Here is a 23,082-nt window from a genome sequence, read left to right on the forward strand (position 1 = left end):
TCCACTGAGGATTCAGAAATCGGAAAGGATGCATTACTGCAAAGATGGCTGAGTTAGAACTGCCGGGGGAACACTTACTTCTGAATTTCTTGGCATCCTTGGACCCCATTTCTCAGCCTTAATGTTCACTTTATGGTCATTTTCTGTGTGTGTTTAATATATCTACATCCCATGCAGGGAATTGAAGCAGAACACTCCGAGAGCTTTAAGGAAGAAAACAGATCCCCACTCTGTGGCAGGCTTCATTCCTGCGGCCGGGAATGGTGATGACATGCTTTAAGTTATTTGAGATGAGTAAGCAGTTACAAGTTCCACTGGAGATGTGGCTCTGATGGTTTTCAGCCAAACCCTGATAATGGAAGTTTCATCCTCTTGGCCATCCCCTCCTGGGGCTCCTGTGACTGCACCTGTTCCAGGCATGTGCTCTTTCCCACGAGGTGGGGAGGAATGCCTCGTTGGTGCCTGTCATCGTGTTCTTTTGCCCATGGAAAGCACTCTGCTAGGACTGGCTTTCTCCTAACCACCCATTTACCATTCCTTTTTCTGGGGTGAATGGACTCTAATGGCTGCTGCCACATCTTAGAAAAGGAAACCCAAACACGCCAAGCCAGTGACAAGGGCAGACTGGACAATCACGGAGTAGTAACAGGAACAAGTTACCACAAGTCAGGCCCTGTGCTAAGTCCTTTATTTGCATTGTCTATCTAAGTTTTCATGGAGACTCTATTATCATTTCCATCTTGCAGAGGAGCAACCTGAGGTTTTGAAACCCAAGTTACTGGCCCAAGGGCAGATGCTCCTGGTAAAAAGCAGAGCTGGCGTTCATATCCAGAGAGCTGGAGTTAGGACCCATGCTCTTCACCATCACTTGACTGCCTCATAGTGCACTTCCAGACACTTTGCCTTTGAGCTGGGATTTTTTTCCTGCAATATAACATAGCGTTTCTTCAACTCATTTGGATTTTTGTTTGTTTTGTTTACAGACAAAGCAGATCACTGCCTTTAAATGCAAACTTTCTCTTGAAAGGAAACTAAAGATGTTCTTCCTATAAGACATTCATTCATGATGAATCACTTCTGTTCCTTCTGATGTTCCAGAGGAAGATTCTCAGATAGGAGAAGAGAGAGAGACTCCTATTGCCCATTGGTTAGTTGACTGATTTACAGACAGCAGCCTCCAGAAGAACATATGTCATAAAAGTAACAGATGGTTGGGTCCTTCAAGGTCCTTCCTTGGGCTCAGCTGAAGGAGAAGTATCTAGAAAAACCTTCCAGTGGTGCACTGGAGCCTGTTTGCACCAGCTTTGAGAGCTCTTGGTGCATATCTCTTCCCAATTCCACGTGCAGTGACATCATGCTGGTAGCTCGACCTTGGCCATGGTAGGAGTCTTCATACCACCGAAATGTGTAAGCACTACGAATCAGGGCTTTGTTTTTCTTCTTTCTCTTTTGGAGAGTCTGTTGTGAAACATTTACCAGGACACCACTGGGCACATGCCCTGTGGCTTCATGGGCCCTCCCCACTGCTCTGGATACTCAATAGTTCTTATTCCATTAGCTTTTCAGCCCAGAACTCTTAAAGGGGGAAATAATTCTCATCAGAAACACTAAACTCTTTATAAAATATAAAGCATTATTCACTCACGTGTTGGGTTTTAATAATGTTGAAGTTAGGCATTACCTATCAGGGCAAACAGAAGGTGTCATGACATTAATAACAATGTTTAGGTCTGATACTGAAAGTGGGTGTCTGGCGGTACAGTGCTCCAAAATCTTTTCTTAAATACATCCATGCCCTGCAGAGGAAAGAGAACTACTAAGAGCTTTGATGAAGAGGGAAAATACATACTCTTTGGCAGATATTCTTGCTGTAGACAGAAATGTTCTTCACCAATGACTATTTCCACTTTAGATAGTTTGCACTGAGTAGAATGACAATGGCCATAAACTGGGCATTAGATTCTCAGGGTTCCACACTTAACTTTACCAAAAATTCCCAATGGGGCCCAGCCGTGTCATTTAACCCATCTGCATTTGAGTTGCCTGGCCTATCTGTATTTCATTTAGTGTTCTGTAGTTGCAGGCCACTGAACTTAACTTGAGCAGAAAAGAAATTTACTGGATGATTCTTGGATGGCTTAAAGAACTGATGAGAAAGCGGGAGAACGAGGCTCTGAGAAGAACTGGAAACAGGGCACTAGTGCAAACCAGTCACTTTGTTGGTAGCACACAACCGCTGGGAGGGAAGCAGTCAGAGCCATTTCCCCCTCCTGCCATGGCACAGTCTGCTTAAGGTTTAGTATTGCTGCGAACTTGGGAGGGGTAGAGACAGAGCACCCTTCAAAATAGGGAGAAGGCAATTCCCCAAAAGGGAATCAGGATGCATTCCCAAAATATTCAAACGTAGATGCAGCGCGGTCAACCTTTGCCTCCCCAATGATCACCACAGCATTCAATGGAGGAGACTAGAAAGTATCTGGCTCACAAATCAGTAATTTATAAAATGTTTTCAACTTGCATGAAGTTCTGAAAACCTCTGTCATTCATGAGCATATAATCTTGTGCAGGTTTTCGCTTTCACCTTAAAACTACTAAACCCAAGACTCAAATTTGTGCTTCATTTATAGATAACTGTGAGCTTCTGTTAGATCCATTCCTGCTTCCATTTATGTCTTTATCCTGGTGTTTTCTTTTTTGCTTTATGCCTTCTTCTAATTGACATTATGTAACTATATTTTATATATGCTCCTAGATTGCCTAGAATTCTTTTTGCAACACGGCCGTGCATAAATAGATACATGCAATCATTTCTTAGGCTTCTTTTCTAATTCTTAATATCCTATTGTTCTCATTCAAAAAGACTGGATATTCAAGTGAACAGAATATATTCTCTTAAATTCAAATATAATATCAGAGTCACACTGTCTTGATTGATACTTACTCAAAACACAGAGTTGCTTTTAAAATCTTTTTACTTAAATTCACATGCAGAGGAAAGCAATACCATAGAAGTAAGAGGAATGGTAATTATTTCCCTGGAGAACAATAATTTTGCAATAAATTTCAAAAACAGCACTATTTAGCAAATTAAGCTTAGAGCCAAGGATATTAAATAGAGTTAACTTTGTAGAAATAAATTCTGATACCACAGGCTTCAAACATTACATTAAATGTGTTCATTTTGAAAAAGGCTAGTGAAGGAGCCCTTAAGGCTTTGGTTTGGGATGTTGGGTTTTATTTTTAAAGACCAGAGGAGTAAAACCTTTTTCATACCAGGCAGGATATAATGAATATATATCTATATGTGTGCTTTATTTTGACGTTACTAGACTGCTGAGTAAGCAATATCGATAGCAACATCCCCTTCAAAGGAAACTTGTACTTTGCAGCCATGCTTCTGTGCTTTGGCAACTCCACATGGAAAAAATATTTCTTTGATCCTATATTTAGCACTGATATTGTTTATGTTTAAATGTTAAAAATAACTCTTTAAAGCTACATGCCCTAAGGTTAATAATAAAGGCACTTTCTCACCTTTTAGAAGAGTTTGCAAGAAATCTTGAGCCACCTTCTGGAGCCATATACTTTGCTACAACATCTGAGACGGCTTGAATTGAGTGATAATTCATTATGGAAACCTCCCCTTTTAACTCTCTCCTCAATGTATGTGCTCTAGCCAGCTGAATTGTTACTTGGACTTTTTTCTTTTCTTGGCCCAGTCTTAGCTGAAGAGAATCAAAGCATCAATCTTAAAAAAAGGAAAAAAGAAAAGAAAAAGACACACAACAGACAACACACACACACCCTCTCTCTCCATCCATCTATCTAATAGCTAGTGTCTTTTTCTCTGCTTTAATCCAAGGGAAGAGTTCACAAATGGAAAGACAGAAGTTGGCCCTCTCTTGCCTAAGTTAGAAGCATTCCTCCCAAAGTGCTGATGCTGGGCTATTGTCAGACTCCACTGTACCCTCTCATTAATATTAACCATTTCCTCTAAAGTGTCTTACTCTTTGACTCTGTTTTAAGGAGACATTATTTTTATAGTGGTTGCTAAGTCACCATCAAAGAATTCTAAGGTCTTTGAAGCATGAACACACAGGAAATCAACATTATCAGTTCCTGGGTCTTTGCAGGTAGTATGAAGTAATTTTTGAAAGTCCTGGAGAAATTGTGGTTGAAACTTAAGTTGAAATACATTCTACCTTAGAAATGCATTTCTCTGAAGAATTAACCGCACCGTTATCAATATTGCTGTGCTACAGTACAGCACATCTGTACTATAGAAGACTATCTAAATGGCTATGTGTGTCTGTGCATGGTGTTACTCAAAATACGTTCTATTTGTAGGTAGTATAATTTTGTAGAAGAAAATTGGCACTGCGTATACGTGGCCACCTCAGTCTAATCAAGTTGGGAGATTGTTTCTTCTCAGTCTATTTATTGGTTGATAGTCAGGCCGGGTGGCTGCTAGGTGGAGATGGGAAAGGCTCTCACTGTTTAGTTTTCGTTTGGTTTTGTTTTGTTTTCTGATGAAGTCAAAGAGTGGCTGTGTGGCTTAGTAATCAGAGATGAACTATTCATAAAAGTGTCTGGGCGAATGCTTTCTTTGATTGCTGCTGATTAATTAAATCTCTTTAGTCTAACCTTGGCCTCCAAATCAAACTCACTCCAAACTTGCTTCTACAATACCACGTGCGGCAAATCTGTGATCTTGCCAAACCACCTGAAAATAATTATTTTCCTTGCACACAAAAAATAATTGTCAGTTCTTTAAAGTTCAGACTGTAGAGGTTTTGAATAATTAAAACCTTTTCTACACCTCAGTAGCACTCCCAAAGGTTAAATATGTTTCTGTTCTTGCATCTACGGGATAATTATGGGAAAGCAAATGAGTTTCTTCTCTGAAAAGACATGGAAACCAAGTAGTTATTTGTGCCTGAAATCCTTTTGAGTCTAAAGAACCAGCAAGATAATAAATTGTTTTGCTAAAAACAGGAAGTTTGGCAAAGATGCAAAAGTACAGCTAAATGTTGGCCAGGCAACCCAAAACATTGTGTTCTTCTTTGAAAGTATTTCCAGCAAGGAAAAAGTGGAGTGACTTGAATACATAGTTTAAGAAACAGAGAAGGCATCTGGCAGCATGAACTGCTTGCCAAACTTGTGGTTGTGCTGTGCTTGCTGATGGAAAGATGTGCCAGTTTTCAACAACTTATGTCATGCACAGCTGGAAACCCACGCATAAATAAGACCTCGGGTGTTGTGAAGTCCAAAAAGATTCGAACAAATATTCCCCTTTTTCTCTTCCTTCATCCAAACTGTAAAAAATATTAAACAAAAGAAAAGGAATTACTCGGCGTTCAGATAGAGAAAAGCCAACATCAAATTTCTCAGGAAAACTTGTTTCTAAGCAGGAGCGTTCAATTGGTTGAGACACACTCTGGAAGTTGTTAGTTTCTTTCTCCCCCCTCCCCCCGCCCCCCACGCTCCCCTAAATTCTTCATAATCACTCTTGCCAGCTTTATTAATATGATTGTGATTATGTGGCATCTGTTTTGGACAGAGCCAATGGAATTGTAATTTCCACTTTAGTCCATCAGTCTGGAAAGACTTCAAAATGTGGGCCAGCAAAAATAAGGAAATTAACCCAAGACGTCTGGAAAGGAGAGTATTGTGCTTCTGTCAGTTCAAACTGTGGGGAATCCTGGGACATCTTGATTGGAGGAGAACATGGTGGGGAAATGGTGCTCCTGGGGCTGTGGGGCTGCAGGGCTGCTTCCAGCTGGCAATGGCGTTGGGACTCTTTTTGTTCTCATTCTGCGCTGAGAGATTCGGTTTGTAGTTTTGATTTTAGGATTCAAGGAGAGGAACTCCCAATTTTAGCTTTTACCACTAATTTGGGACTAGAGGTAATTGTCTCACTCCCTTATTTGAGTAGTGGGAGCAGGAGACGGAGCATCCCTTAAGGGTCAACTAATGGAGTCAGCAGCTCAGGCCAGGAGCCTTGGGGACACCTGTTCCGTGGAACCAGAAGCAGGCACAGAGGAAAATGGCCCCTTTCTTTCTTCTTATGAGACAGGCTTTCTCTGGTCACTATTCGCTCTCTGCCTACTCTTTCCTGATTGGCTTTACCTTTGAGGCACCGTTTGATTTTATTAAAATCAAACCGTTTTCTCTTGGGGAAAATACTGAGGTGGCCAACAGCCTAGTGTACCATGGAGTCGGGATATGAACCTCTGGCCCTGCCACTGCAGCTGATGACCCAGACGATTCTGTGTCTCTAAACCATGGTTTCTTCATCTGTTGATGAGTCATTATAATGCAGAGAGGACCAAACAGGTGAATGTAAGCAAGGCATGGACTGCAGTCCTGAGCTGCATTGACCGGTACGTGATCAACAAATGTTGGCTGCTATGGGGATGGAGAGAGCCCGCAGTGTGATTTCCGCCACCCTGGAGCCAGGCAGAAATGCTTTCACTTTTCTTAGCACAAATTTGTTCTGTTAGGGACAAATGACACCAGCTCTGAGATGGTCATATTTAAAAAAATATTAATATATTCGGTCTTATTTGCTGATTATAAAATGATTGATGTTTATTTTAGAGATTTTGAAGAGAGTAAAGAAACAAATGAGAATATCCTTTAATTTACTACCTGGAAATAACCATTATTTGCATGTTGACATAATTCTTTTGAGTCTTTTTTCTATGATTTTGTTTGGAATGATTAAATTGGCACACTACTATATACCCGAAATATTTACTATACATTATTTTGTAAACATTTTCTCACTTCATTACATACTATTTTAAAAAGGCCTAAAAATGTTAAAGAGCGTCATAACATTCCATATATGGATATTCTTATTGGAATTAAGGTTTTTCCGTTTTTCACATCATGGTGAATGTCTTTGTCTGCATTTGTATTTCCTTGGGGTAGAATTATTGGATTTTAGAAAAAAGTCTTTTAAAGGACTCTTGATAAGTGATGGCTATGCTTTGAAATTATGAGGGATTTACTTTCTCTAGAAAGAGTGGAGGGAGAGATCTTGACACATAAAGCAGGGAAGGCTGGCCAAAGCAGATGGGTTGGGGAGTTTGAAGTGGCTTCTTGCAGAACCGGCAGGCCAGAGCCCCTGCTTCCCCAATAAATATGTTTATATATATATATGTACACACTATGGATACACTCTACATCTATGAACACTCACATATATATATATATACTAATGTGTGTACAGATATATAGAGTGTATAGATATGTGTGTGTATGTATATATGTATATCGAACAAGGAGAGAAGAGAGGAGATCTCTGCTTCTCTCCCACCCCCACCCCACTCACCCTGGATTGGTTTTGGTCTCCAGCGAGGAGGGAGCGAGGCTGGAAGATGGAGGAGTTCCTTTCGGGCAGACTTAGTGATCCTGTGGGCACAAGGAGCGCTGCCTGGGAGACCTGAGTAGCAGAGCAGAGGAGAGAGGCATTCTCTCCACTTCTGCATGGAACCCTGCTGCACGCTTGCCCCTTGAGGACTGACAGCTTCGGCAGGCAGCACCTCTGCCTAGACATGACTGTTTTCACGGTTAGTGTGGGCCATGGTGGAAACTGCGAAGCTTCCTGGGGCTGAGGGAGGCTGCGCAGTGGGAAGCGCACAGAGCAGACACCTGCGGTGACAGTGATGCTCCCGGGTTGGTGAGTGGGGAAGTGGGGATCCCAGAAACAAAATTTGTTAGGGGGGGTCGCAAGGAATAGACTTCCTGTTTGAGCATACAGGGCTTTTGCCAGTGAGAGGTGGGTTTAACTATTAATGTGACTTTATTTCTGTCCGCAGCCTTGTCAAGCTGGGGATTGTTGGCTTTTGCATATGCGGCGCCCTAGTCAATGAGGTGAAGAAAATGGAATGGGAACTGAGAAGAGGGGAAACTGTGATTAAAGGGAAAAAATGAAGCCATTGAAATCTAAAGCTTTAAGAAATTGGAGCCTGGAGCAGAGAAAGTTTACTCAGAGTTATAGAATGTGCAGGCTGGACGGGACAGTAGAGGTCTTCCATTTCAACCCCCTCATTTGATAGAGGAGTGAGTTGTGGCCAGGTGTAGTTGTCACTTCCTCCAGGTCACACAGTGAATCAGTCTGAGCCAAAGCAGAGCTCTGCTGGCTCTTCCCTCAGAGGCTCCTTCCACTGCCTCCTGCTGTTTCTCTTATCAATGCCTTTGAGCAGTGGGTGCTATTAATGAGGGGACACTACTTCCCAGTTGTTCCCTTAGTCTTAGTCCGTTTGGGCTGCTCTAACAGAATAGCTTAGACTGGGTGGCTTAAACAACAGAAGTTTATTTCTCACAGTCTTGGAAGCTGGAGGTCCAAGATTTGGGGGCCAACATGGTAGAGTGCTGGTAAGAACTGTCTTCTGGGTTGCACCTAGCTGACTTCTCACTGTAGCCTGATACGGCAGAATGAGAGAGGAAGCAAGATCTCTCTTGACTCTCCTTATAAGAGCACTAATCCCATTCATGAGGGCTCCACCCTCATGACCTCCTTTAATCCTAATCACCCTCCAAAGGCCCCATTTCCTGATACTATCACCTTGGCGGGGGTTGCGTTTCAACATATGAATTTGAGGGGGACGCAAACATTCAGTTCATCGCCTTCCCCATAGAAAGCACTCAGGTATGGGCTTCAATGTTCCATTCTCCTGCCTGGCCTTCGAATCTCCTGGCAACTTTCTCCAGTCCTGATGGCCAGGCTGCACCCCAGACTGCAGGATTTCTGAGGGTGAGACCCGCACCCCATCAGTATTGTGTAAAGCTCCCCAGGGAATTCCGATGGCAGCCAGGGTCAAGGACCCCTGCATCAGAGGAGTGGCAGTGAGAGGGCCCTCAACAGCAGGGCCCAGGCTTGGTTTTCACATAGCATCAGCAGCTGTGTGACCTGTATCACCAGCGTGTTTGTTACATGGTAATTACAATATGCAAAGTCACGGGGCTGGCCCCACTGCTTTCTGAAGCCCCTCTCAGTTCTAGAAGCAGAGATTCTAAGTAAAAACAAGTAGACATTTTATTAGAATTGCTTCAATTCAGCACACCTTTTCTTTGTCCTCTAATTCTTTTCTCTTTACCCCCTGCCTCAAAGAGTCCCACAACCTCTTCATCACTCCTCAAAGAAAAAGAAATGAAAACGCGTTGGGCCTTGAAATCACTGAAAAGCCACAGCTATCTGGTGGTTTTGGTGATGACTGAGGCACGGGAACTTTCTCACTCTGTACAGCTCAGTCCTTGCTCTCGGCCCCTCCACCCCCACTCCCTCGTCACGCTCCCCCCCAGCCTCACAAGACCCAGTTTTGGAAACACCAGCGTCATGCTTATGAAGTCACGCCCCATGAGGTTTGGTCTTGGAGAAGTGTTACGGCTGAAAGAACACAGTCCATGCAATCAGGAGTAATTTCAAAATAAATCAAGCCCTCTCCTTGCACTTCTCAAATGCCCTGTGTGAACGGGAAACAGGGGCTCTGACAAGTCTCACAGTCTCCCTTTTTCTTCTTCTATCCGTGGCTCCCGCAGGCTACAACCGCTTTCTGAAGCACTCCGACAAGTCCCTCCAGCCTCCCACACTTCTCTGGTCATTTTCTCCTGCTCATTTTTACCCACATCTCTATCTGAAGCCCAAGAGTGTCCCTTCAGAAAACCGGACTGACCTTAGAGGGCTGAAGGGGGCCAACACTGGAAAGCCAGATTGCTCCTGGTCCCCCTGGGGAGCACGGCGGAGAGAAAGGCGAGGAACACTCACGTGCTAACGATTGTTGTCCCTTTACACTCAAGTGGCTGGTGAGGCTGTTGGGTCTCCAAACAGGTCATTGCTGAGAGTCATGGGGTTCCTGCTGCTGAAGGGGACGAGGAGGGAAAGAGGGAGTGTGGCCTTGGCTTCTTGGAAGCAGAGCGCTGACTTGGGTGACCTCCTGCGGCTCTTTCCCACTGCAGCCTTTCCTCCTCTCACTTTTCGCACACAAGAGAGCGTATTTGGCAGCATCTCACCTTGGGCTCTGTGAGTGGAGTGTCACTGTCTTCACACACAACTGGCTGTAGAACGCCAGCTCCGTTAGGCTCACTGACTGCAGTTTTTTGGTGAAGATGTTAGAAACAGACCGAGTGAGCTTGGTTTAATGTTTCCTCAGAGTTTTCCTGAACTTGGGGAAGAGAGCTCTCTTTTCTTCTTGGTTTATTTATTGCCCCAGCTTTCTTTTTCTTTTACTGTAGCACTTGGGGTCAAGGCTGAGAGGCTCCAGAGAAAGCTCTATTGCTGTGAGGTAATTTTATGGACAGAAAGCTCCATTCTCCTCCTCTGTGAATGGTGAGGATATCCTGGAGCATGACACGGGGCCATGCTCAGAAGAGGTCTCTGAGCACTTTTGGAGGAACACAGGAGGGAAGGAGCTGTGTGGAGAGTCATCAGACACACTGTATGTAAAGGGGAAGGAGCTGTTGAAGCTGTCTTGAAAACCCAGTTGCTGGGTAGGACAGTACTTGTTCAAACATACTCTGAGAGTGCTCATTGTTCTGATATGGAAGGAGGGGCCAGAGCCATGGGTGCTCAGTTCATCCACCATGTGCGTGTTTGTATCAGTGTCGTGTTGCCTAGGATTTGTTTGTCCGTCCCATTGACAGCAGCCTCAGGAGCAGCGTAGGAAACCTAGAGCTTAGAAAGACACTCGTGGAGGCCCAAAGCCAGTGGCCCCAGGGACTTAGGGGAGCAGGAAAATCTTATCTTACAAAAACCCAATTCTCTACTTGACAAGTCTTTCAGTGAAAAGGTGGAAAGGATGGGTTTTGGAGCCAGAGTGACCTGGGCTTTCATGATTCATTAACTGTGTGAGTTCAAGCTGCTAAGTTTTTGCATCTGTACAAAATGCATATTAATTTTCCCTACGTTATCCACCCAGTGAAGGATTCAATGAGCTAACATTTGTAGTGTGTCTGGCATGGTACCTGGCTCATAGAAGATGCACAATAAATGCCACATTTCTCTCCTTCCTCAGATACATGTGTGCACACTCCTGGAGTAACACTTTGAAGGAGTTTTTTCAAAGAATTGACTACTTTTGTTCTGAAGCACTAGTTCCTAGCAGGCTGAAATAATCAGTGTATGGGATTGAGTTCTTCCCAAAACGTGGGTGAATGCATAGTCTCTAAGTAAATAAATTGGTGTTGGGTGTCTTCGTTATGTGGGGCTAAAGAAATGGAAAGCTCACTCCTGCCCTCCCTGAGATTACAGTGATGCTGGGAAGACAACATACATAAACTGAACATTCAGAGATGAGGAATAAAAACATTTGAGTCCTGTCCCCATCTATTTGGTTATTAAGGCTCCCAAACAAGCCGTCGGCCACCCTAAGGCAGCTGGTCCCTGCAGTCCTCTTGTGTAGGGCCATGTGTAGCCTCTCTTACCCCAGGTAATTCAGCTGCTGCTGGGAACACCACCATTATAGCTCCCCCAGACACCCCACACCACCGCTGCTGCGGGCTCTGCTCTGGCTCTCCATCCACTCTCAGTTTTGCTACAGCCAATCCCTGTGGAGGCTGAGGATTCCAGCCTGCCTGGGCTCCAGCTGCTCCACTGAGAGCTGTTAGTTCGCCCCTGCACCAAGGAGAAGGTTCTACATGTGACACCTGTTTCAACCATCCTTAGACAGTAATGTTAGTGATTTCCAGCTTAGACTTTGGAGTCAGAATGCATGGGTTCAAATTCAACTTCCACAACCTCCTAACTATGACTTTGTGCAAATTAATAATTAAGACTCAATTTCCATGCTGGGAAAATTGGGGCTAATAAATGAGTACCCACCTCATTTTGAAGACCAAATGAGATGACATGCATTTAGGGTGGCACATAGTAGGCTACTAGGAAGTGTTTGCTACTATTATCTAATATAGCAGTTTTGGGGTGTTCGATGTGTGCCTAATTTACCTTTTCTTTGTCATATTTCCCCCTGAGTCTGGGCCACTGGTCCTCTGTCACCTGGTATTCCTCCCCAACTCTCTGTTTGTGTCACAGGATGGGACATACAATCTTCAACTTGGCCATGCATTTGGGAAAACTGCTTTTCTCCAACGATCATTTCTTTTTTTACCAAGACTTTGCCATAGTTTTAAAATCCCTGTGCTAGTTTGAGACTCTTAATCTTAGCATCTAGGAAAGTACTCGAAGTACTCAGCATCATTTCTTCCTAACAGCTTGGGGTCTTTCACACAGTCAAGGAGCCAGTAAAACCTGCTGGGCACCTCTGAATTCCAAGAATGGATACAAAGACCAGGCACCCTTGAGATCCTTATTAAAACCAACTATGGGAGCCATTTTGTCGCAAGACTGATGAAAATGATAAATGCTCTTGGAGTTCATAGAAAGAGCTTTCGACTCATGTAAGGTGGTCACCAGTATAACATTCTAGGGCTTGAGTTTTGTCAGCCATGGCCTTAAAGAAGTCACTCTGGGTTGGAATTTTCCAATTATAAAATGGAGGTACCAGGGAAAGGTAATCTTGACTAGAGAAATCTTCAAATATAGGCTGCAGGTCAGCTTTTTGCACTGAACCCCAGATGGGGAAGAACAGGGGCGGGGGTAGCAAGAGTTTGGTAATTCCATGGGGAGCTAGAAAGGTCAATCAGAGAGAGGGCAAACAGTGCCTTGGACAAACAAAGAGAACAAAAGTGAAGAAGATGAAATGCAAGGCAGAGGAGTAAGAGGACAGAGGAGAGGAGGAAAGAAAAGTAACAGGTGAAGGTAGCTATTTAAGATAATGAAGAAAGGTGAAAACAAGACTGAAGGAAAAAAACTTGCTCAGGTCTCTTAGATTAAGCAACTTCAACCAACTGTAAAGCACAAAGAGCATCTTGTCTCAAGTGTTTGATACTTAGAAGTCGATTTTAACACTAAACGAGCACATAGGTGAGATATTGTGGGACCTGGAAATGACATCACGTGTGTCCAGTTTAGATGCTTGCTCTCTGGACACTCAGACTTTAATTTGATGAAAATGAGCACTTGATTCTCCACTATGATCTCATCCTTGAACCACAATGGCACTTTTTGGAATGACTTCCATAGGTTTCCTTCTTATAAGGTAAGACTGATTTGCTTAAGGAAAGTGATTTAAAAATATATCATTGATCTTGGGAAATCTTTTAAAGTCTATGACATTTCTTGGCTCAGCAAGGTCGATTTTTGTTCCAAAGTTTCTAAAGAAAAACTTTTATCTCTAAAGGGTTGATTGATTTATTTTAAATAGCAATATGATTCCTTCTTATACCTTGTAAGCCATATTTGTTATAAATTTCATTCTCTAAGCTCTCTAAACTCATTGGACCCATAAGAGCATCAATCTCTCTTCTCTAATTCCTTTTGATGGCCTCAAATCTACAGGTGCTCCAACAGTCGTGCTAATGAGTAAGGTGGCATTGCCTCAAGGTGTGACTGGACTCTTGTTTGGGGCCTTGTAGAGTGACCTGTACCTTTTGTACTCTTCCAGGCAAAGAGAAGGTGAGAGGCTATGTTGAGACTCAACCTAGTATGTGGCCTCTGGGATGATTTTAAACCTAATATATAAATATCAAACACAAACAACTAAGAAGTTGTTAGGTCACTTACTTAAGTGACAAAAGATAAGTAAATCAAGGACAATGATGTTAAGTGATGGATCTGATATTTAGAGTTTGACTTTCTTTAAGTCATAGGAATTCTTGGGTCTGGGCCTTCCACCTGTGCAGCCCTCCATGGTTCCCCCTCTGCGTGCCCCCCTAATTCTTCTCTGCCCACAACCAAAGCATCTCAAAAGCAGGGGACTCCTCCCAGACTTTTGTGCTGCACCACTTACATGAGAGGCCAAAGCTCCATCCCCCACGGCGATGACCTCACTGTGATTTTGATTTACTAACCCAGATCCGGAGTTCCTCCTGCCTGGAAGAGGTAAACCAACACTGCTGGTTGCCTGTGTGATTCTGGATATGTCATCAAACCCTCTGGGGACACGGTTGTTTGCTTTTTTCTGTGAATTGGGGTGATTGGGAGGATTTGATGACATCATGTATGAAAGAGCTTCTAAGTTGTAAAGTGCCAGATCAAGCTGAGGGCTGCCCCTACGTCATGTGGGGTGTGAGGCAAGAGTACCACTAGAGGCCCACACACCGCATGTCTAAATCTTTATAAGTTAGGAAAACTGATAAGTTCAAAGTTCAATCTTTGTGATTTCATAAAGACCTGAAACCCCTGGTTTAAATTTAGAATTTTTGAACTCCTTGAACTTCTATGCTGCATTGTGACTCCTTCCCACATCACTCCCCTTTTCTTTCCATCTGCCTCTGTCCTAGCACAAAGCACCTGGTGTGGGCATCTTCATTCACTGGTCCGAGCTCTCAAACTCCCCTCCAAGCAGCTGCTTCTTGGCTACTAACCTCATGGCCGAGAGATGCTCCAGGATGCAGAAGAGGGAACCAAGAATGGTTCTGGTTACGATGCTCCTGATGAACCATGGGGCCTTTTCTTTTCTCTTCTTTCCTTTGCATTGACAGTGAGCTAAACCTGTAATTGTCAAAATGCAAGGCCTGTTGGTTTGAGATCCAAGAAGTCAATTTATTCAGATCATTATCCTTTTAGCATTTTCCTAGCATAGATGATCATATACCAAAAATATTTAATGGCTGAAGAATAAATTTGTCTTTATGATTTTGTTGTTTTTATACTTCTGGAATCCAAAAACAAGTCCACATCCTCTCACCCTTTTCTCCTTTTTCCAGTTTTTGTTTCTATTTTAAACAAGCTGCAGTTGAGTAATGCAATTGAGACGTGTTATAGTCTCAATGCAAAGTACCCTCCACTGACATTTGGGTACTAGTAGTATTACTATCGGTTATTATATTTAGTTACCTCCACTGACATTTGGGTACTAGTAGTATTACTATCGGTTATTATATTTAGTTAATAAAGGGCCCTGAGAATACCTACCAGGTTTTGGGGATGCAATTTGAAATTTACCTTGAGACTGCTTATTCCCTTATCAAATATTTAAGTGGCTTCCTCTCCATAGTGTGATGGTTTAAGATGCAAAATGTACAGGAAGACATTAATGTAGGAAAGTATTGATCTGATGCAATTGAAACTTTGACCACTACAGAGGGAAATATTAGCACAGTTAGCAGGAGTTTGGTTGTTAACTGGAGGTCAGAACTTAGAAAATGAAAGATCATTTGCAATTACTGTTGTTAGACATTTTGCGTTAGTAATATTAGCCCCCAGCCTACTTACACGGTACTTGGATGCCTAGGATAAAAATACGACCTAACTTGGAATATCCCAGGCCATGACATGACTCATAACATCTCCTGTGAAAGTCCTGCAGCAGATTCATAACCACGATTCAGAGTGGGTGAACATGGAGCAATGTTGGGTCTGAGATGAGCATCAGGAGATATGGTCACCCAGGACTAGAGGGAATCCTAAGGGGTAGTCACTGGATATTCAGCTGATGATTCTTAAAGGAAGGACTTGTAGTACCTGTCACCAAATATTGGAGTCTAGCCTTATGGGGGTCAGAAAAGGCTGAGATGAAACCGGAGATGCTTTAAAAGGTTACCCGCCCAGGCTCCCCACCAACTGATTGATGCTAGAAATTCCACCCATAGGGCTCAAACCATTAAGTCTAAGGCTTTTTCTCTTTTCTGGTCAGAAGTTTGGGAACCAAGAGGAATATTTTGATGACACCACTTTATTGCAGCTATTTTGTCATCAAGGACCTCTCATGACACCAATAATAGCTAACATTGACAGAGTAATTGTTGTGTTTGGTTTTGTACTAAATCCTCCAGAGGAATTTCCTCATTTAATCCTTATAATCGCTTTATGAGATAATATTGTCATATCTCCAACACAAAAGAGAAAATCGAGGCACAGAGAGGTTAAATAACTTACTGAAATCACAGAGCTGTGAGACGGTGAGACCAGGTTTCAAATATAGAGCGGGATCAGAAATGAATCCACCGTCTGGGTCCTTCTTCATATCTAATTTACAGAATTTTTAGTGAGGGCTTTGGACTTTGCGGAGTTTGGAAGGGAGATCTGAGCTGGTCTTCTGTAGACTCTATGGGATCAGAGACCTAGCTAACATCTGTTTTACACTTGATAATAAAGAGAAGGGAAAGGGTGAAAATTTGATTGATTTCTTGGAGGTAATATAACAGAGTTCTGGGAGCTCTGAGTTTGAGGTTCAAGGGAACAAAAGGATGCCCCCATCATCTGCAATCCAAAGGCTGTAAGAAAAGGAAACAATTGTCCCATCTGTGTAAGAATTCAGGACCCTGGTCCTGGTCTGGTAACAGGCAGTGACTGATGCACGCTGAGCTTCAGAGACGTTTGTCCTTTACCAGAGTCCATGGCTGTTGGTTGCATCAGAGCCTGGAACAGCTCCAGAGACAGGCTGGTCTCTGGCACTGATCCGCCAGCACACCCCTACCTCCCCCACAACCCGGGGCTTTTGGATTGAATGTCCAAGGAACCGTCGTCATACTGGCCTTAAGTTTCCAGTTCTACAAATCTGATCTCTCCCCAAGGCTTACCTTGATGTTGATTCCAAGTCTAGTGGACGGGGCTGACGATGATGTAAGAGACAAATGCTTGAAAACTGAACTTGGATCTTTTTCCGGCTGTGGCAGAGCTGAGGGCGAGGGTTGGCTTTAGATGTCTGAGGGACTGAGTGGATGGTGAGGGAAAAAGTCAAATGAAGTATATGCCAGATTCCTAGTGTGCGTTCCTGCAAACTTGAATGCATGTGCTACTGCTACAGAGCAACAGAGGCATCCTTTTCAAATTCGTACCTAATGCAAAATGTGGTATCCTCAAATGCAATATGTGGATAATAATCATAGGTGTTTTGGTGAACCTTAGACGCACGGTGGTAACAAACAAGTTTGCAAGATTTTATTATACATGAAATATTACAACACTGAGTTTCAAAGAATTAATATTTCATTCATTTAAATGACGTAAATGAAAGTCATGGTATTGCACTTAAAATATTAAACTAGTTTTTACACTATCCTTTTAGAGTGAGTGCATGATTATTATGACGATAATTATTAAAGATGACCTTTTTGTGCACTTTATCATGCTCATAGAATCTTTGCCTTGACTCTAATCTAGCCCAGTGTGCCCAGATTTTCATAGCCTGGTAAAATTAATTATAAATGATAATAATAACAAGTATGATAAATGTAATAATAATAAAAGGGGACTGACATAAGGTTTGGAACTTTAAAACTTTTAATTTATTTTCAAATTCCATAAGTAGTGGCTAAACATATTCTTCTTATTTAAAAATGTCAAACTATATTGATAAAGCAAAAGTCTCTGGTGACATCCATCTAACCTTAGTATCTTCCAAAGTGGGAACCACTCTTATCTGTTTGCTATGCCTCCTTCCAGAACTTTCTCTGCACATTTATATACATACATAGGTCCATATAGAAGTAAATCCTTTGGATGCTTTGTTTAAATAGCATCATATTCTACTTTAGGTTTTCTTTTCCTAATCTCTGTGATTTTCTATATCAGTGCAGCTCTGTTTAATTCATTTTTGACTGCTGTACCTAATTTCATAATATGACTCTATCATAGTTTATCTGGTTTCTTTTTGCACGTGTGTGGGCGTGCTAGACAAATATTCTCACATACGCACAGAGATATGTATGCAGCTTGCCATTTTTTCCAAATAAGCGTTTTAATAAAAAGTAAATTTGCATTTACTCCCCCCACTATTTCCTAAAATATAAAAGGGCAATCACATATTTTGAAACGGACATACTTATAGGAAAAAAAGGAGTCAATGGAAACCTTACCATGTTTCACTACAGATCGGTGGAAACGTCATTAGGGATGAGCCCTGGAGCCAGAATCTGATTTGGAGAACCACTGTTCCAGTCTAACCTCAAAAATGAGCTCGTCTGCCATCTAGTAACTTCCAAAGAAAACAACAGAAGACTCATAACCGTGGATTCCACACCATGGCAGCTGATTTCCCGTGTCTACTGAGCTGCCTGCTGCCCCCACCCCGCTACTTCCCGTAGGAGGCACTAAAGGGGAGCGAGTTAGCTGTGGGCCAGTCTGTGTACTGCCTGGGAGGGCATGCTCACACCCCTTATTGCCCTCAAGAACTGTTGGTCTTTAGTGTGGAACTGCTTCCTAAATTGTGGCTGGTGTTCCTGGGAGTATGCAAGATGAATTGATGAGGTGGCAGATAGGTAAACCTTCTTCAGTTTAATAACCATGTGTTAGTTTAACATTCATTGCGGAAAAAAAACAGATATTTAACATCTAATGCAAAGACATGGGTTGACTGACAGAAAAATATTAGAAATTGGATCTGAATGTATTAACATAGAAAAATCACCAAGGCTTAAGTAAAGTAAGTACAGTCTGTGTGATCCTGAGCAATTTACTCAGCCTTTTGAATCCCAGTCTCTACGTCTTTCAAATGGGCTCAGTAATACCTACTCACTGGAATGTCACGAGGTTATATGATACAGAGTGGAGAAAGTGCCTAGCATGTAACAGGATGTGAATAAGTGTAGGTCTGACTCCGCTTTTTCCACTTTCTTCTCTTGCTCCCTCAGGATTCCCTTTTCTGTCCTAATCTAGGTCTTGAAACTTCATTAATAGAGTCTTACTAGGGTGTTAACTGTCAACCAATTGTATTTGTATTCATATTGTGCAAGTTCTGAAAACTAGCATATCTTCTACACACAAATGAATGAATCTCTCAGTGATGGAATTTCAGGCCCAGAGAGGACGTTCTTGAGGAGCGAGATATTTCTAGAGATAGAAAAAAGCACCACGCAGACCATTTGTTGGGCCTTAATGCGGTCCAGAAGAATCCACGTTTGTCATATTCCAATTAATAGTTGTCCTTTCCTCTGGGCCATAGTATTTACTTTCTGACATGCAAGGCCAAGACAAAAATCTATTAAGATCTGAAAAGAAATTTTGTTTGTTGGAAAAAAAAATGAAACCAGCTATAACTGTTCATCAAGGAATAATCTGGGGGAAGTGAAAGCTACCAGTTCAGTTTTGAAACTGGGTTTTATTTTCCAGTGGACTGGAATGTACAAAGAAGACTGGCTTGCAGGAATCTCCCACGGGCCTCCCTGAGATCCTTTGTGCAAATGTAAGTTATACTTATTCTCACCCAGAGTGAGAGCGTTGTGCATTGTCTGGAAACAATTAGAGGTATTTTTCCATCTTGATCTGACAACCTCAGACACATGGGCAATTGTGGGTGGGGGTGGGGGTGGTTTGAAGTCTAAGTTCTGCTATTAACTATTTAAACAGTTAAAGTATTAGAACTAATTAAGTTGAATATGTTTGGAGCCCCAAAGGGTGGGCACTGATGGAACAGGGAGGCTCAGAGTGGTTTAAAAGTCACCAGGAAGAAAAGTCTTGGAGCTCTGGAAAATATTTTGTCGCTGCTAATGGTTTTCCAAGATCTTTCAGGAAAATAATGTGACAAGGAAAGGCTGTTCAGGAGGACGACTGAACTGACATCAGAGGCTGCCTGGGGACCTGGGGGACTGCAGGTGAGCCTGGCATCACGTTGCTGAAGGTGTGGCACCAGTGCTGCAGCCCCTGACCAGGCTAGACAGAGGGATTCCAGAGAGAGAGGAGGCAGAGTGATAGGGCTTTTTGTCACAATGTGCCAGTTTCCTGGAAACTGCATTTGGATTATTAAAAAGAGAAGTTATGCTGGCTTATCTATTGGTTTATTTTGAAAGGAAGCTGGAGTAGAAAGAGAGGTCAGAAAGGGGTCAAGGCAGCCTGAGAAGGCGCTCCAGGGAACGCGGGCCAGTGTGGATGAGAGATATGCAAAACCAGAGACAACCTCATTTGTCAAGTTTTGTGAAAAACCTTTTAAACTTTATTTTAAGACTGAAGTTAGAGGCAAATGTTGCCACCTTTCTCCTGTTTGTCAGCAAAGTCCAAATTGCCAAGTGAGTGCCATAAAGGACAATTGTGTCAACAGAACAGGGCTTTGCATCTGCCAAATGGTAACCCGCAAACAAGTCTCCTGCTTGTGTAGGGGCCTAACACTTCGCCACGTGTTTTCACAGCTATGGTTTAGTGGATCCTTATGGCAAACCTGGGAGAAGAAGGAAGGCGTCGCCATTTCAAAGTTGGGGAAATGTGGGTTGGAGAGTGGAGGATCTTGTATGTATCTCAGAGCCTGCAAGTGGTGGAGCGAGGATTCGCACCTGGTGCTGCCCCTGCACTCAGTCCCTGTCCCCACACCATGTGTGGCTGCTGGGCAGCTCTCCAGCAAAGAGCTTGGGCGACTCAGCGAGCTCCTGGGGTGGGGAGGTGAGATTGTGACTAACATCCGCTGCCCGTTAGGATGCAGCTGTCCATTTCTTTTCCTGCCTTCCTTTCCGTTTTCTCCTGCATGTGTCTGCAACCTCCAGATGGAAATGAGCAAGAGGGACATGCCTTCAGCTCAGGAGCAGAAGCAGAATACAAAAGCTCTGGCATGAGATGCCTGGGGTCCTCAGGCTCACAACAGAAAGGCAGCGTGCTTCCCTTGGGCTTCAGAATAAACTTTCTAAGATGTAAAAGTCAACAGAAAAATCTCCGCCTGTAGATCCATCAGTCGATTGGGTCAGGAATGAGAAGATATCTCATTTTTCTCCACTGAGCATCACTGAAGACCTGAAGAGTTCTTGAGACTATACCTTCTTCTTTAAAAATACCAGCTTTTTTTTTTTCAAGGATAGAATAAATTCTTTCCTTATTCAATAAGAAGCAAAGTAGCATTAAATTCTAGAGATATTAATAACGCTGATTCTATGTTGAAGAAAGCTGGTCAGTCTTTTCTTAGAAGATGGATTTATATTTACTCACAGAGTCTCTTGATTCTGGTCAGAGATGAACCTCAGAGTTGATAGTTGATAGTATTTGTGCTTATGGTTCTCGAGATGGGTCGATAATAAACCTCTGCCTTTCCCATTCAGGATTCCAGAGCCGGCAATGCTGCCCATGCCCAACCCTGCGGAAAGATGAGCATTGGTAAACACAGCAGCCTTCCAAGAAGAGAAAAGCAGGAGTGCCGGAGACCAGATCTGAAAGGTCAGGTGATTAGCAGGGCCTTTTGGTCCCTGATTCTGCGTGTCGTTATCCTTATTTTGTGCACAACTTGAAGTAATGTGTCGAACACATTTCCTCAACACATTTGGAGGAGGTAAGAGACTGGCCCACAGAAAAGAAGAGAGAGTTGAGAGCCTGACAACAAAAGCAGCATAAAACCCACAAGACACAGACTTAAGAAGCATGTATATTCATCATTCTGGGGCCATTTGTCTAAGGGGAAATACTATCACCCACCTCAACAGGCTTCGAAGCCAATACTATTCTACTCTCCTGTACAATATTTGAACTTCCAAAGGAGGAGTCAAATTAGATTCAGAAGATACTCTTTGAGGAAACAGAAAATGTACAGTGTTACTGAAAAATTATTTTTATCCAAATGATAATAAAGCTGTCAGGCTCTTTTTCTTTTAATTTATGTAGTGAAAAACACTTAACATAAAATTTACTGGCTTAGTCATTTTTAAGTGTACGGTTCAGTAGCATTAAGTGTATTCACATGATTGTGAAACATATCTCCAGAACTTTTGCATCTTGCAAAACTGAACCTCCAAGTGTGTGAAACAACTCATTCTCCACCCTCCCAGCGCCTGGTAAGCACCATTCTACTTTCTGTGTCTGTGAATTTGACTACTTTAGATACCTCATATAAGTGGGATCATACAGTATTTGTCTTTTTGTGACTAGCTATTTCACTCAGCAGAATGTCCTTGAGGTTCATCCATATTGTAGCATGTAACAGGATTTCCTTCATTTTTATGGCTGGATAATATTCCATTGCGTATAAATACCACGTTTCGTTTATCCATCCATCTGTAGATGGAAATTTGGGTTGCTTCCACCTCTTGGCTACCGTGAATAATGCTGTTATGAACATGGGTGTGCATACATCTCTTTGAGATGCGGCTTTTATTAGTTTTTAAAGAGGTAATTCCTCTCCTATTCAGAAAACATGACTATCAAAAATAACTTTTAAATGAGCCCTTTTTTGGTTTAAATTATTTACAGAGAGCTGAGTTTTCTTCACAATAAATGCCCTTGCTCGGTACCTTAAATAGTTGGGTTAGCGATCTTCCAGGCCTGGCAATCTTCCTCTCTGTCTCTGATAGCTGCATCCTAACGGGCATTTCATTCTCAGCCATGGCTAACCCATTTTCCTCCCATCAGAAGTTTTGGGTGCGAATGCTCATTCTTTCCTTTCCACGTGCCTCTGCTTCCACCCTATGACCTTCTTTTCCCTTAACAGAGAAAAGTCCTGACCTGTCCAGGGCCCACCCCCGTCCTTACCTGGAGGGGACAACCACCCGCCTCACCTCATTGGTTATCATTATTATGTCATCCAGATCAATCACTGGGCACTCGCACTGCGGTAACTGTCGCTTTGATCATTCGTTCCACTTTGTTAGTCCTCATCAGATCCAGGTCCCACTAATCGGAAACAGCGGCCTTCCAAAAGCAAGGCAACCTGGTGACCAGGGGCAATTACCACATTGTTTGGTTTTTAAATTAGTCCCTTCTTGGTGCTCTGATCACCATCAGGAGGCTGTGGTTCAGAAACCCAGGGGGTGCCTGCTGCTCCTGCCTCCCACAGCCAGGCTGGGTTCACACACCCCCTGTCAGTGGTTCCAAGAGGAGGGCAATCCCAGTGGGCCTGGAAAACACAGTCTGAGACCTCCTCATAACGCTTAGCCTCCTTCTAAAGGGGAGTCCTTGCTGGGCATTTTCACCCATGGGCGTTTATACATAAGATGTTTCTGGTTGTAGCCTACTTCCTCTGTGAGGAGGTATGGAATCTTAGCACAGCTTAGGACCGAACCACACAACAGCGGAGCCCTATGGCTCAATGGAAGCCTGTTTTCTTCTGGCCCACACCCAGGATAGTGCTGGAACTGGGACTGAGGGGGGCGCGGCAGACATCTCATGGG

General features: G+C 43.0%; 1 long non-coding RNA gene across 1 annotated transcript in view; it reads left to right on the forward strand.

Annotated features, from left to right (window-relative positions):
* The window catches only part of LOC138917850 (uncharacterized), a 68,618-nt gene that overhangs the window by 41,143 nt on the left and 4,393 nt on the right, over nucleotides 1-23,082 (forward strand). Inside the window, exons 2-4 of the long non-coding RNA XR_011426416.1 lie at nucleotides 19,118-19,190; nucleotides 19,508-19,599; nucleotides 21,025-21,139. This is a non-coding gene — a long non-coding RNA (uncharacterized lncRNA). The remainder of the gene's footprint in view (nucleotides 1-19,117; nucleotides 19,191-19,507; nucleotides 19,600-21,024; nucleotides 21,140-23,082) is intronic.

The sequence above is a fragment of the Equus caballus genome, chromosome 15, assembly GCF_041296265.1.
Source record: "Equus caballus isolate H_3958 breed thoroughbred chromosome 15, TB-T2T, whole genome shotgun sequence".
Lineage (NCBI taxonomy): Eukaryota > Metazoa > Chordata > Mammalia > Perissodactyla > Equidae > Equus > Equus caballus.